The following is a 13,498-nucleotide window of genomic DNA, read 5'->3' as shown; positions in this document are numbered from 1 at the left end:
AGCACCTGAGCCGAGCTAGAGGAGGGAACCTCGCCCTCTCCTCCCAGAGGATACACAATACCGTGCTGCCGCTAACCTGTGGGGACAATGGACAATAAAATGCAATCATTCTCACTTCACCGCCACAATTACTGTACAACTTAGCTCCCCTGCCACCCCCACTCCTCGCAGACTTGAAAAGCGATAAAAAAGTCTTTCCTCAACTTCTCTGCTCCTCTTCCCTCCATTTCCCTCGATGATAAGATACACAAGACTGAACGCACCAGCACAGTGCATGCTGGGATAATGTGGCAACGTGCTGCTAAGCACTTCCTGTCCACAGCGAGTCCTAGAACTGCACTGATTTCCTTCTTTCAGACAAACTTTAGTGCAAAAAAAAAAAAAGAGAGAGAGAGAGAGAGAGAGAGAAGGAAGTCTGTAAAGCATCCAGGAGGTGTGGTGCATCATCGTATGATCCTGGCAGGGCCGGCCATTCATTAAGATCGACTGGATATCAGTGGCTCAGCCTGTCATTAATAATGACAAGGCCCCCCACTAAATATGTGTCCGCCGCTAATTATCAGAGGCCATGTCTGTTAAATATCAGATTCCTCCCTCTAAATAGTGGGCAGTTCTCCCTTGCATTCTCATCTGTCACTGTAAATGTCATCACTTTATTCTCCTGTTGGCGACCGTGACAAGCCCCACTTTGAGCCCCGCTTTATCTCCTTTGCCTTCCATTCTCCCAGCGATAAAGATTCCCCTTTCCCTCCCCCTGTCTTCTTTTTTTTTTTTCCTTTTTTTTTTTTTTCCACCACTCACTGCTGTATCCGCTTTCCACACGTGGCAAATGATTGCCCGGGTAAAGGTATTTTCTGTTTCAATCTTACATTTTCCCAAGGGAGAACAAAAAGGGGGACAAGCTTTCTGCAGCTGGTTTCACTGAGAAAATTGTTCAGAATTGCCTCATTCCAGGGCAGATTAGCGAATGCATACAATCCCGGGCTAAGTGCTATTGTGCGCCACAATTTGGCTATTATACTTTGTCTTTTCCATTTAGAGAACCCCTACCCAATTAAAGTAATACAGCCCTTCCAATACCTGCTCCCAATTAAATCTGGGCGGTATTACCTGCCTTGATAGAGCTGGCCATGGCTCCTCAGCACTCACTTGCATTCATTAGGCCTATTCAATGTGACGGAGCTGATGACAACGATTCAAGTTGCTCTCCCTTCATTCCTCCCCCTTGCCACTCTCTTGTTCCCGCCCCCCCCCCCCCCTTTCGGACGGGCTCTCACTTTCTCTCTTTTTTTGTCCCTGCCTTTCTCTCTGTCACTCCTCTCAAGACTAGAAATGCCTGCCGCTCACTCCGAGGACTCGGAATTGGCTGGGGAATAGAGGGGAGGGGAGGGGAGGCTCAGTGTGTAACCCCCCCCCCCACCCCCACCCATACCCTTTTCTCTTTCTTCGACATTTTCTCGCCTGCCCCTGGTTTTGTTTCCCAGGTAGCTAGGATTTTTTTCCAGCTCATTGTGCCTTTTTCAAATCCTTGGTCCATGCTGCTTGGTTGGCACCATTTTAAAGCCCCGGCGTCACAAAGAAAGAGCTTGTCCAGGCCACTGACTCGATTGACAATTTCAGAGTGTTGAAAAAATCCACAAAAGCCGGAGCTTGGGGTGCTGCTGAAGTATAGGGGGAGGCCGTCAATATGACACGTCTGCTGTCCAAACCCATAACCACCAGGTGTTAGTAGGCTTTCAGGAGAGATCTGTCACATCCCACGCCTCCCTTCAGCTCACAGTTCACGCAACTGTTTCTCCACCGTGTCAAATTTCATAAAGCTGCAGTTTGAATGAGGCTTGTTCATCTTCAGATGTACTCAAACATGCTAGCAGTAGTCGGAGTCGTCCAGGGAATGTGACTTAACAGGAGAGCAGCGGGAATCTACTTCACAAAAATCAGCACAGGAAGAAGCTCACTGGGCTGCGGCGAATGTTGGAGGACCATAAGAGACCATAAGAGACCGCTGACCATGCGTCACTGCTCTCATCTGATCTGCGTCATTCTCCAAGCACTCCTCAAAAGTTTTGTGTGTCTAAACATAACGAACCGACATTTGGGCCGAAGCTGGGCCACTTTTGGCGTTTACAGCTCCGTGAATGGTCCGTACCAGTGGGTGGGATCATTTCATTGCTATTCCGTCGGGATCTGTTGAAAAGGAAGATGATTCATACTGAGACTTTTTTTTTTTTTGTGAATTTTTTTGCATTTCAAAGAGTAAACAAAGATGCTGGATATTTTTAACGTTATCGTGCGAGTTTTTACATTAACACAAATATATTGACAGTGTATCAAGTTCAGTTTCCCAGCACAAAAGAAACATTTAGACATCATAATTGAGCGGAGAATCCCTCCCGCTGGTTTACATGCGTCTGTGGAGCACCTTCTACCCTATAGGGCATGATACATCCTTGATAAATTCTCCCTGTGCTATTGGTTTTACTCCCAGTGACATTTACAGATAATGTAGGTGGAAAAAATTGCAGCAGCAGGAGAGGGGGGAGGGGGGAGTGGGGGCCCTCTAGTGCAGGAGTGAGACTGACATTCTCAGGACCCCCCATGAGGGCAAACCTCTGGGCCCTTCGCAGCCAACAGTGGGAATGATATCAACTTTCCCTTTTCAATCCATCGGAGGACCAGCGGCTCCCTCCGCCCGCACGTTTCTCATCCAGACAAGAGCCGACACCTCTGAAAAAACAGGCTGCTATAAGTAATTTGGGTGGCAGAGCTGAAGCGGGGGCTCCATTCCAGTTTGAGACACCCTCAGAAAATGACTGCATGTCTGCAATGTGGGTCATTTGTAGACCCACTGTTCTAAACAGTGATATTTTGGCCAGACACAAATGCAAACAACTTTCTTCTCAACAAAAGTGCATAATGTGGGTATCTTTGCATTTCCATGACTTTGTGAGCGTCCTTCATTTTACAACAAAACGTGAGCAGTTAAAGGATTGGCTGCTATTTCATCATGATTTATAGTCCTCAACACCTCTTTATTTAAGCACTTTGATAATTCGCTCAATACATTTTCCAGCTAATGAAGTTGAGTAAATGTGCAGCACAGCTGAAGTGGCAGCCAATCAGATGCAGGCGAAACAGGTCTGCGACCTTGGGAGCCACGGCAACCTGGGGATCGGGCTCCTCTTTGATATGCCAAATCAAAGATCTGGCTTTGGCGAGTGAAGGATGTTTTGTTGTTCTTAACTTGGTTTCCATGTTAAAAAGGCAAACGGAGTAAACAAACATGATCAACCTTGGTCACCTTGAGGAGACTCTGACCTACAAGGATCCTAGCTGGAGAAATAATGAGGCAAAGAGGTACTGAGACACATATAATACCCAAGATGCCCTTCTTCCATCTCCGGTTTGCAGTGTTCCTGCTCGGTGCTTTAAAGACACATGTATGTATGCAACCACTTAGGCAGGACCAGCGTAAGGAGGAGGAAGCTGGATGGGAGAAGAAGATAAAGGATGGCTAAATTCAGACCACATGGCTCACCAGGGGCTACTTCTAGTCACGGTAGCTTTATGAAACTGGGATCAGAGAGGGAAGACGACCAGCAGTACACTCTTTACCTAAAGACTGGAGTGTCGTCATGTTTCACATCAGGTCACCGAAACGAGTGTTTTGTTGTTGCCTTCATACGCCAATAAGCTCGTCTCTTCATTTCCTGAATGACTTTAATGAATTCGCAAGTAATGCAGTGTTGGCATCGTTCATTTCAGAAAAAAATACGTTTGATATGAGAGTTTTTGACTGAAAAATATGTTTCATATCAATATTTTTTGATATATTCACTAATGTGGACAACGCGGCTCAAGGAGATGAAGTTTCCTCTTGCAGAACCGTTCAAGCCCGCAGAAACACATGAAACAACGGTGAAGCCTTAAACGCCGCGGTACATGCTGGTGGCACGACATGTGCAAACTATATACCAGCAGATCGTAAGGCCGTATGGAGGCCCCGGTTCAAGGCAGCGACTATAGTTGCCGAAATATTTTATCATTTCCTCAACAGCCTTCTGAAATACTGTTGAGAAGTACTTTAGTTGCGAAGAGAGTTTTCTTTTTGCGTAGCAGACCTGAATGATGGACCAATCACAGCCCAGACAGGAGGGAGTGACGCGGGAGGAAACGGCGGCACACCGAGGGAAGTTTTCAACAAAGGTGCCGAGTCTCTACCTTCTAAACCTTCACTCAACAGACATCACATGATCACCTTTGTTTGGAGTGTTGACATGAAATTTTGTTGAGAAAACAAATTGCATTGCATTATGGGTATCCAACACTGTATCGTCTGCTCGTGGGTGATTAAAAGCAAACATTGTCGACAAATAAAGGGGTCTTAAGAAGCAACTGCAAAGACTCCGCGGTTGTAAATTCAGGTTTCACCTCGGATCCACACTGACGTCGGGCCTGGATCCCCTCATTTTCCTCCCCAGCAGATGTTGGTGACGAGCTGAAATTAGTGCGGACGCTAACCCCAGCCAGCTTTTAATTAATTTCACACAGACAGTGGAGCATTGACCCTGTGAAAAAAGACGAGGCACACCCGACTAATCAGCCTGAACCCCATGACATCACTCCTGGAACTGCCAAGCCAGTCAAAACAGGGGGAGCCTCGCTAGTTTACTGAGGATACAAAGCGCCAATTTTTCCCTAAAAGCAAATGCTAACCTAGGAGCGTCGCCCCCGGCAGAATTAATTGGCCCTCTCCCTGCCTGTGAAGTGTCTGGCCTTGTTCAAAAAGACAGGCCGCCCCAGAGACCCCGCGCTCTCCACACACTGCTCCCAGAAGCTGCGCCGCTATTGGCTGATTGATAGCCATGGAAACCTCTGATCTGCATAACCAGGAAGTGCAAGTGGGCGCTCACATCGAGGATGTAGTCGAATGCATCCCAAATGAAATTCTGCTGACACACACAAAAAAACAAAAACAACATTCAGGTTACGCAGCCAGTGGCGTCTTCAAACGGTCACTGCGTAAACGCTTCTCCCGCCGGAAACGCCGTCCACACGCCATGCTCCAGCGAGTGCATCAGCACCGGCGGCAACAACACAACTTTTTTCATCAGAAGGGATAAGGGGGTCTTTCACGTGTCCTGCATGCGGCCCCGTGAGCTGATACATGAGGGGCGGGATGGTGGAAACTGTGCTCGCGGCTCTGTGGACTCACTCGCCTGTGACTAAGAAAGTGTGGGTACATTGTAAGAGCAACTTTCTAGAACATTAGCTGCTGGAGACTGAAGGCTCCTACTGTACACTGGGAGCAAAAAAGGACAGACAACGCTCCCCCTCTTCTTCTTCTATGCCCCCTCCACCACCCACTCTTTATCTGGAGAGAGTGCAGCCCTATCTCGCCGGACCATCCACGGTGTCCCCTTTCCCTGGCTCCTGTACTTGGGGGAATAATTAATCGGGCTAACAGGTAAGAGATACCGAGACGTGGCATAAGAGCAGCTTTCAGAGCTTTGTGCGTGTGGGGTTTCCACGCTGAAATGGATCTGCTCGCCACTCAGGGCCCTTTTCACCAGAGGAGCCGTTGAGGAGGGGAGGCAGCTGTGAGCGGATCTCACCGGACAGCTATAGTAGCACCCCCCCCCCCCTTCAACCTCTCCTCTCCTCCATCCCCATCAAACACCACATCCTTTATTTTTTATCCGTCTTGTCTCAGGGAAATGAGACTCGTGCACGCATGGAGGCAGTTCAGGGCGGCGGAGCCAACTGAAGGGCCCTTGGACACTTTCCCTGATCAGCCCTCCACCACCGCTAAGCCAGCGAGTGTGACTCACCTCTACAAACATATTGTTGCTCACTGAAAACATTTTAAAATGATTTTTTTCTTTTGGGTAACAGCTGGAAATATCATCTAATAGTAGGTGCCGGGCTAAAAAAGACCTTCTAAATAAAAAGCCCTGAATGTGACAGCAGAGTTTGTAAATCAGCGTGTGACTGACTGATTCCTCCTCTGTTGCTTCCTTTGGGTGTCAGGTGATTGACAGCAAGCAGAATGCAAAGTAATACTGATGTGAAAAGTCAGATTTTACACTGGATTTGTGATGAAACGGAAACTTTCACAAAGCTCCGCTCAAACTTCCTGTTTGCACTAATGAACGATTCTGTAAAGTAGGGAATAATAGCAAGTGGCTTGTTTTTTAAGGTGGAGGAAAGGAGCGCTAATGTGCACTTTGACTATATGGAAGAAGAAGGGAGAAAAAGAAAAAAGAAGGTTCCGCAATTTAGAAATCATTTGTGGTGTTGTACGCTGTTGATGCAGGCAGAAAGTGAGAATCAAGAAAAACAAAAGATTATTTGTCGACTAAAACATTTAGAGAAGAACTTGGTAAACACAATTTGCACAAACAGAAAAACGCCATCAAAACTAAATAATTACATAAAAATACCACAAAGATATGCATGTTTGACGATTAAATAATTTATATATTTTAAATTGATTATTTGTACTCAATTTAAGATCAGCATTTATCAGTTTTAGGGAAATAACTCCAAAATCAGGAGACAAACAAGTTCAATTTTGTGCTGTGGCATTTGTTAGATTATCAGAGAAAACAAAGCCAATTTATTTGTACATTTCCTAACAAAGTGCTTTTACATAGAAACTAATGACAATGCAATAAAAGCCAGCAGTCAAAATAAAGCCAACAAGATGGGGATAATTATAAAAACAAGCAGGAAAGACGATTAATTAAAAGCCAAATTAAACCTGTTTCAACAGCTGAACTGAGTTTTTTATTTTCTAATTTCAGAGCGGCCCTGAGAGGTCCTGCGAGGTCATTACAGGTCAAACTAGGAGCCTGAAGATGAAAAAAACAACAACAAACAAAACCCCCCAAAAAACACGTTCTCAATGTAGCAGCAGAACCACAAAACATTCAATCAATTAAGTTCCTTCTGCACAACATGCACGGAATATTGACTGCAGCTGCTGTATTACTGCTAGAACGTAGTAGCGGTAGTAGTACTGCAGCAGCGAGAGGCTTAAATATAGACTGAACTTATAAACACTTAGATACCAGAGATGAACTCCGCCATCTTTTATTTATCGTAAACACTTCAGGTGGATGCTGCTCAACTTACAAGCACTTTGTCCCCATCTGCTCAGAAATGAAGGAGTCAGGGGGAAGAACTGGTTCAGTCAGGAGCGTCAGTGACGTCCCGTGTAGAAGCAGACCTAAAACCAGACCGGGGGGGGGCGCTGTGTCGGGAGCAAACACACTACCAAAACTCTATCTCACCCTTTAATCTGACTGAAATCAATCAGCTGTCCTCAAGCCATGAAACATCCCCTTGTCAAATTAAATGCCCCGTTTTTGAAATATTGAGACTTTTCCCTCCAAATTGAATAAAATCTGTATGTTAATCCTCTCTAACAGCCGTGTTTGTCAGTCGAGGAGACGTGAGCCGACTGAACCCTCCAAAAGGTCAGCGGTGTAAAACTACAGTCGGCTCCCTGCAGATTTACAGTGCCGTACTCCCCGCTGAGCCCTCAGCTGGATGCAGGGGAGGCCAGAGCACGCCCCCCCCCCCACCCCCACGCTGCCCTCCTCTCACCCAGCCATCAAAAGTGGGAGGGTCCGGCCATGCTGCCACTCAACAGGGACATGCATGATGTACCACCAAAAACCAATGGGATCGATAGGAGCCCCAGCAGAGCTCCTCTCCCCCCACCTGCACACCCTCCCCCTCTGTTTACCCGCCCCTGTCCTTCCCCACTTCCCCTCTTGCTCTTGCTCACTTTTCCTTTTGTCTTACCTCCCCCTGCTGGCTGCCTCTCTCCTTCCTCCTCCCTCGGAAGACTCCTGGGCTTGCTTTAGCATCAGCGAGGAGCTTAACATAAGGAAAAAAAAAAGAAAGAAAGAAAGAAAAAAAAAAAGCGGGCGATGCTGTAATGCAGATTTGCATTTCACCAAGTGCTGTGTCATGAGTTTGGGGGAAATGCAGAAATCCCTCGGCGCTGGCGCAATTACCATTATTTTTACATTTTCCACGGAAAAGAAGCATCAAATGCTGCTTAACAGCTTGAATGCTGAAAGTGTGCCACTAACACTGCCACAGGGCCACCCAGATATACACGCTGCCACTCATCCTGCTGTAATTACTCCAGATTAACACGCCCAACAAATAGCACGTTAAGAATTAATCAATGGTATTGATTATCGCAGATTAAATCCAATGGTTCAACAAAAGTGAGTGACAGGCGGAAGAAGAGGGAGCAGAATAACTAATGGAGAAGTTCCTGCTGATGGTTGTGAAGGAGTCTTTAAAAATGACAAGCTAATGGTGTGTGGTGATGATTCTTTTCCATGTTTTTTAATGAACGTTGACACTAGTGACCGAGACCAGTAGCAATAATCCTCACACACACACACACACACACACACACACACACACTTTTCCTTCTCCTGCCCCAGCCTGTCTCGTCTTTGTGCAAACACAAAGAAACAGGATCCTCAGTGTTATTCCTTATTTCTTGCTCCATTCTTTAGCGGGACTGGATACAGGGGTCTGGGCGCAGCCTCTGCCCCACCACGCTTCACCATCCCTGGGTATGAGAGGTAGAGGAAGGGGCCTGAGAGGTCCACAGGTCCAGGGAGGGGGGGCTGACACACATCTGCAGCCCGGAGAGAGCCGGGCTCAAAGGCGCGGGGAGAATGAGAAGGGGGTTGCAAGGGTCAGTGACAAGTGGCACACACAGGGTGGGTGCGCGGGTGAAGTGGGGTGGAACAAGTGCTATAGAGGGGCCAGGGATTGTGTTTTTCCCATGGTCCACTACCCCCTTTTTCTCCCCGCCTCCCCCTCACGGACCCGAGCTCCCCCCATCCCGTGGTACTCTCTCTCTTGCTCGCTGCCCTGTCAAGAAAGGAGCGGGCAGGCTCAGTTTCACTCCACAGGGCCGGTGTGTTTTCAATGAATTGATACAGATGAAGAAGTTTAACACAATGGATGGATTACCTCAGCCAAAATAGAGAGACCACCCCCCCATCCCATGGCCCCCCTTCATAACACCCCCTCACATTCAGCCACTACTGACACTGGATGATATAGACCTGCTAGCACAAACAAAATGCTTCAAGCATGCAAACAAGGCAGCAACACTTGACACTTTTGCCAAATGTTGAGTTTTATTAAAGTGATACGTCAACCAGAAAGTGCATGTTTCCCTACAAGTACTCACACGTACATGTCCTGAGCTCACAATTACGTTTCTCTTCTTTGTGACTCTAGAATGCAGAAAGAGCCAGCCATGTACATTTAGCTTGAAGCTAATGGAGACTGACGGCTAACGACGACAAAACTATCCAAAATCCTCAGCTTGACGGAGCAGCGTCCAGACCAACCCACGCCATCCTTCTCCAGCAGGAGTAATTCTCTCCTTTAAACCAAAACACTTTGCCAATAAGAATTGATTCTTTATCCGTGCAATGAACTTGAGATTTTAAAACTGGCAAATGATACATTTTACATTTATTCATGGAAATTAAAGGAAGACTGAGATGTTTGATTGACAGGTGAAATAGAACGAACAGGCTCCAGAATCCATCAACACATTTGTAGCTCTTAACACATTCTGGTGGAGCAGCAGCAGTGTGTAAGCCCCGCCCACCATAGGAGGTGGCGGCGTCCTTAGCTGTCCAGGCTAATGGCTACGAATAGGCCCTAATGCACGCTCCTCCCAATAAATCACACGCACCCAGCCCTGCTTAGACATTCAGCAGCTTGGCCGACCACTCTGCTCCATCACACCCCCAGATTAATGAGCGCACACCCATTTACCTTGCAACGCCGGACACACACACACACACACACACACACACACACACAGGATGAAAACACACTCCAGATCCATATGAGAGTTTATTTATAGCTTAGAAATGGCAAAACTAACATGTTTTCTGTTTCCGAGCACACGATCCCGTCAAGAAGACACGCAAACTGGGGTTTCAGCGACACTTGTGAGGCAGCGGGATGACGGAGGAAGACGGGGCTGCTCGAGCTTCCTCTTGACTGAATACCTCGGGAATGTGCCGAGCCACATGGTCTTGTTTATTTTAGCTAGAAATAATGCAGCCAACTAACCATATCTTTGGCGCTATCATCATTGCCCAAGCTATTTACAAACTGTATTAATCATTTTTTTGAGCATGTACAGCAATTAAATTAGGCCGGGTCACACTTGAGCAATAATACGATTTTAATTGCGTGGGGCAAGGCTCTAATTCAACTATCTCTGGATCGCTTGACGAGGGCAAACGCAACACTCAGAGGGAGCAGAGAGGAAGGGAAGGACCAACCGGCAGGCTGGGTTTCTATTTCTGTGAAAATGAACTAGATAGAAAATCTAAAGAGTAGCTAGTGGGTGTTTTTTCCCATACGGAAGCCCACGTCTGCCCAGTAAAACAAAAAAAAGGAGGAAGCTATAAATGCAGCCAGTACCATATAAATGTTCCCATGGTGAGTCCGAATCAAGATCATAAAACGATGACATTAAAAAGTCAAAATACACATTCAATTAGAGGGTGGGAAGCCAATATTCCTGTATTAAATTAGGAGATGATAAAATGATCCAAAACAGATTTTACAAAAAGGTGGAATTGTGGAAATGAAATAAAAATTCTGACCATCAAAATGTGACGAAAGCACATTGCGAGGTTTAAAAAAAAAAAAACAAAACTCATTCACGACAAAATGTGAAAATTAGAAGGTAAATCAAAATCATGAGAGTCACGTTAAGATGATGAAAGACATCACCGGGAGATAAAAGGATACGATGAGACATCGAAATTAGGAGATACAATTATTAAATCAATTAAAAAATGGGTTCAACGTCACAATTAATGACAAAAAAAAGGCATTTAACTGCAACACTCCCTGAATTAGCAGCTTATGTTACTGCCTTTGGATTTAAACTGGGACTCTTTCGTCATCATTTCACCAATTTATGACAAAATTCTAACTTATCATTGGAGGAATTTTTTTCTCATATAAATGCAGTTTTTTTTCCAGCTCCTTTTTATTTTTTTTTTGCACACCGGAAACACCTTTACATCTAGACACCCCCCCCCCCCCCCCCAAACCCTCAAGTTCCACACCTCCAGTCACCTTCAACTGTGCGATGGTGGGACAAACTTCTCCGTCTGCACCTGACAGGTGTAGAATAGAAGGGAAAAGCAGAAGCCCTGAACATCGGCCGAGCCGCTCCAGCAGCAGCAATATGAATGTTTACTTGTTGAATCTTTTATCAGTCTTTGTTTTTATCTCCCTCCTCCCTCTCTCCCTCCCTCTCCCCACGTTATCTATGCAGCAGGTACTGAGCTATGCATTGGGGCTGCGTGGAGCTGATTAGAACAGTGATAGATGGGAGGGTGGATGACCTTAGCTTCCGACTAAACACAAGGTTGGACATTTGTCTCCGCGCCGCATTTGCATGCTTTCCGCCCGTTTATGGCAATTTGTCACCATACTCGCTTTGCCATTGAGAAGACACGGTGTTTCTTAAAAAAAAAATAATAAAAAAAGAGGGGGAAAGTAAGCAGGCTAGAATGTTGGGAATGAAAATTCAAAGGAGGTTATGATGAAGCACTTTCATTCGGATAATCCCGGGAAAGGAAATCTCATGTCGGAGTTGTGCTAACTCCTGGAATTAAGGTGGTGCTGAAGTTCGTCCCACTCACCACCATCTACCTCCTCTCACAAGTGTAAACACACACACACCTAAACACCCCTCACACTCGGCGTGACACATGCTGATGAATGGCCTGCCATGCTGTTTAGTGATCAGTGAATTATTTACACTCATATGCTTTTAATAATTCAGGGGCCCAGTCTTAACAAATTACCGCCACGCTCCCCAAACCAACAGAGTTCACTCAGCCAGAGAGCCACACGCAGCCCCTTCATCCACTCTCCAACACGCCCTCGGAATATGAGCAGGTCTCAGCCAGGCACCAAACCTCCAGCGGAATTCGAAGGAGACACGTTGCAACAAATCAAGAACATCGACTGTGATTGCGGCCTCGGTTCGTCCGTTACGTGATCCGAAACATCAATGGACCCTCACATGGAGTCTGAGCAGTTCTGTGCGTGTCCCCCCGTAGGTCCCGCTCCACTGTCTCACCTGGATATCGTTTCGTCTTAGAGGAGCTGTGGGCAAATCCAGCATATTGTGGGACGAACCTAAATATAAGTATGAGGCTGACCATTTTTTTATTTTTAGTTTTTTTGAAAGGAAATCTGGAGAGAGAAAAAAAAAAAACAACACACCAAGAAATTCTGATTGCAAGCAGCTGTGAAGGGGCATTTCACCACCTATGAGTGTCACCCTGCATGAGGCGCATAAGTATATCAATTTGACGTGCCGGTGGTCCCACCTCACATCCAGAGTTCAGGCGGGTGTGACTGGCGCTGGAGATGAAGGACACGTGGGGAATCCTGAGGAGAAAATGAAGACACAAAACAGAGAAATTAAAGCTTTACTCCCTTTTCTGATTGAATGTAACAGAATGGAAGCTTAATAAATGGGCCAATAACAAGATTTGCCTTCAAATGACTCTGTAGACGCCATAGCAACCTCTGCTACCACCCACAACGCGTCAGTAGACACACACACACACACACACACATCAACCAATTGGCTCACAGGATGAACATCCTGTCAGTCACACAGGGTAAGCTGGTCATGTATACATACAATGAGAGATTGGGTCTTTACTGCATGCCTTCTCGGATTTCCTAGTCATCACACACACACACACACACACTCAAATAGACACAAAGGCGACATTGACTCACACACAAATACACACACCAGGCCCCACCAGACACTTCCAGGTCCCTAACGAGGTCGCTAATTAACTCTCCCACTTGCGCTCGCTCGTTCTCATCCGAGGTGCACGTTGCTTTTTTGACAGGGGAAAATTGCCGGGCAATTAAATCATCTGAAGATGAACACTCCAGCAGCTGGTATTAACAGCTAAATGTTACATCCATTTTCTAAGAATGTGATTGTGGAGAATATACTGTAACGTAAGTGACAGATTGCTGTATCGCTGCTAATAACACACAGCTGAGGCTTTATGGCGCTGTGCTGTCGTCATTTAGCATGTTGATGTGACAAATACTTAGTAGTATTCAATGTATCATTGCCGCCAACCACATTACTGGGTTTTGTCCTGATGTGCAGCATCATTTGTGTCATTGTTAATCTTTTTTTTTTTTTTTTTTTTTTACTTCTTTCTTTTACTTTGTTGGCCGGGTGGACCTGGACTCAGAATGAATGCTAATGTTACTCTGTGTCTACGCAAATATTAGCCAACACGCTCACCATTCTTACATAGGATATGATGGAAGTGGGCCTCAGTCATAAAGCGTCCGCGCGCTCTTACAGACAGCAGGATTTGTTAGCCCTAAATATAGACTGACAGACAGGAAGCTCACCCTG

General features: G+C 46.1%; 1 long non-coding RNA gene across 3 annotated transcripts in view; it reads right to left on the bottom strand.

Moving 5' to 3' along the window:
- LOC147272781 (uncharacterized) overlaps positions 1-13,498 on the bottom strand; it is a 156,100-nt gene that overhangs the window by 110,560 nt on the left and 32,042 nt on the right. For all 3 annotated transcript variants that reach the window (XR_015115977.1, XR_015115975.1, XR_015115976.1), the window contains one exon: positions 12,429-12,489. This is a non-coding gene — a long non-coding RNA (uncharacterized LOC147272781). The remainder of the gene's footprint in view (positions 1-12,428; positions 12,490-13,498) is intronic.

This window comes from Aulostomus chinensis, chromosome 1 (genome assembly GCF_037954235.1).
Source record: "Aulostomus chinensis isolate RoL2024-O1b breed Wild chromosome 1, RoL_Achi_v1.0, whole genome shotgun sequence".
Classification (NCBI taxonomy): domain Eukaryota; kingdom Metazoa; phylum Chordata; class Actinopteri; order Syngnathiformes; family Aulostomidae; genus Aulostomus; species Aulostomus chinensis.
This window is presented reverse-complemented; position numbering and strand designations above follow the sequence as displayed.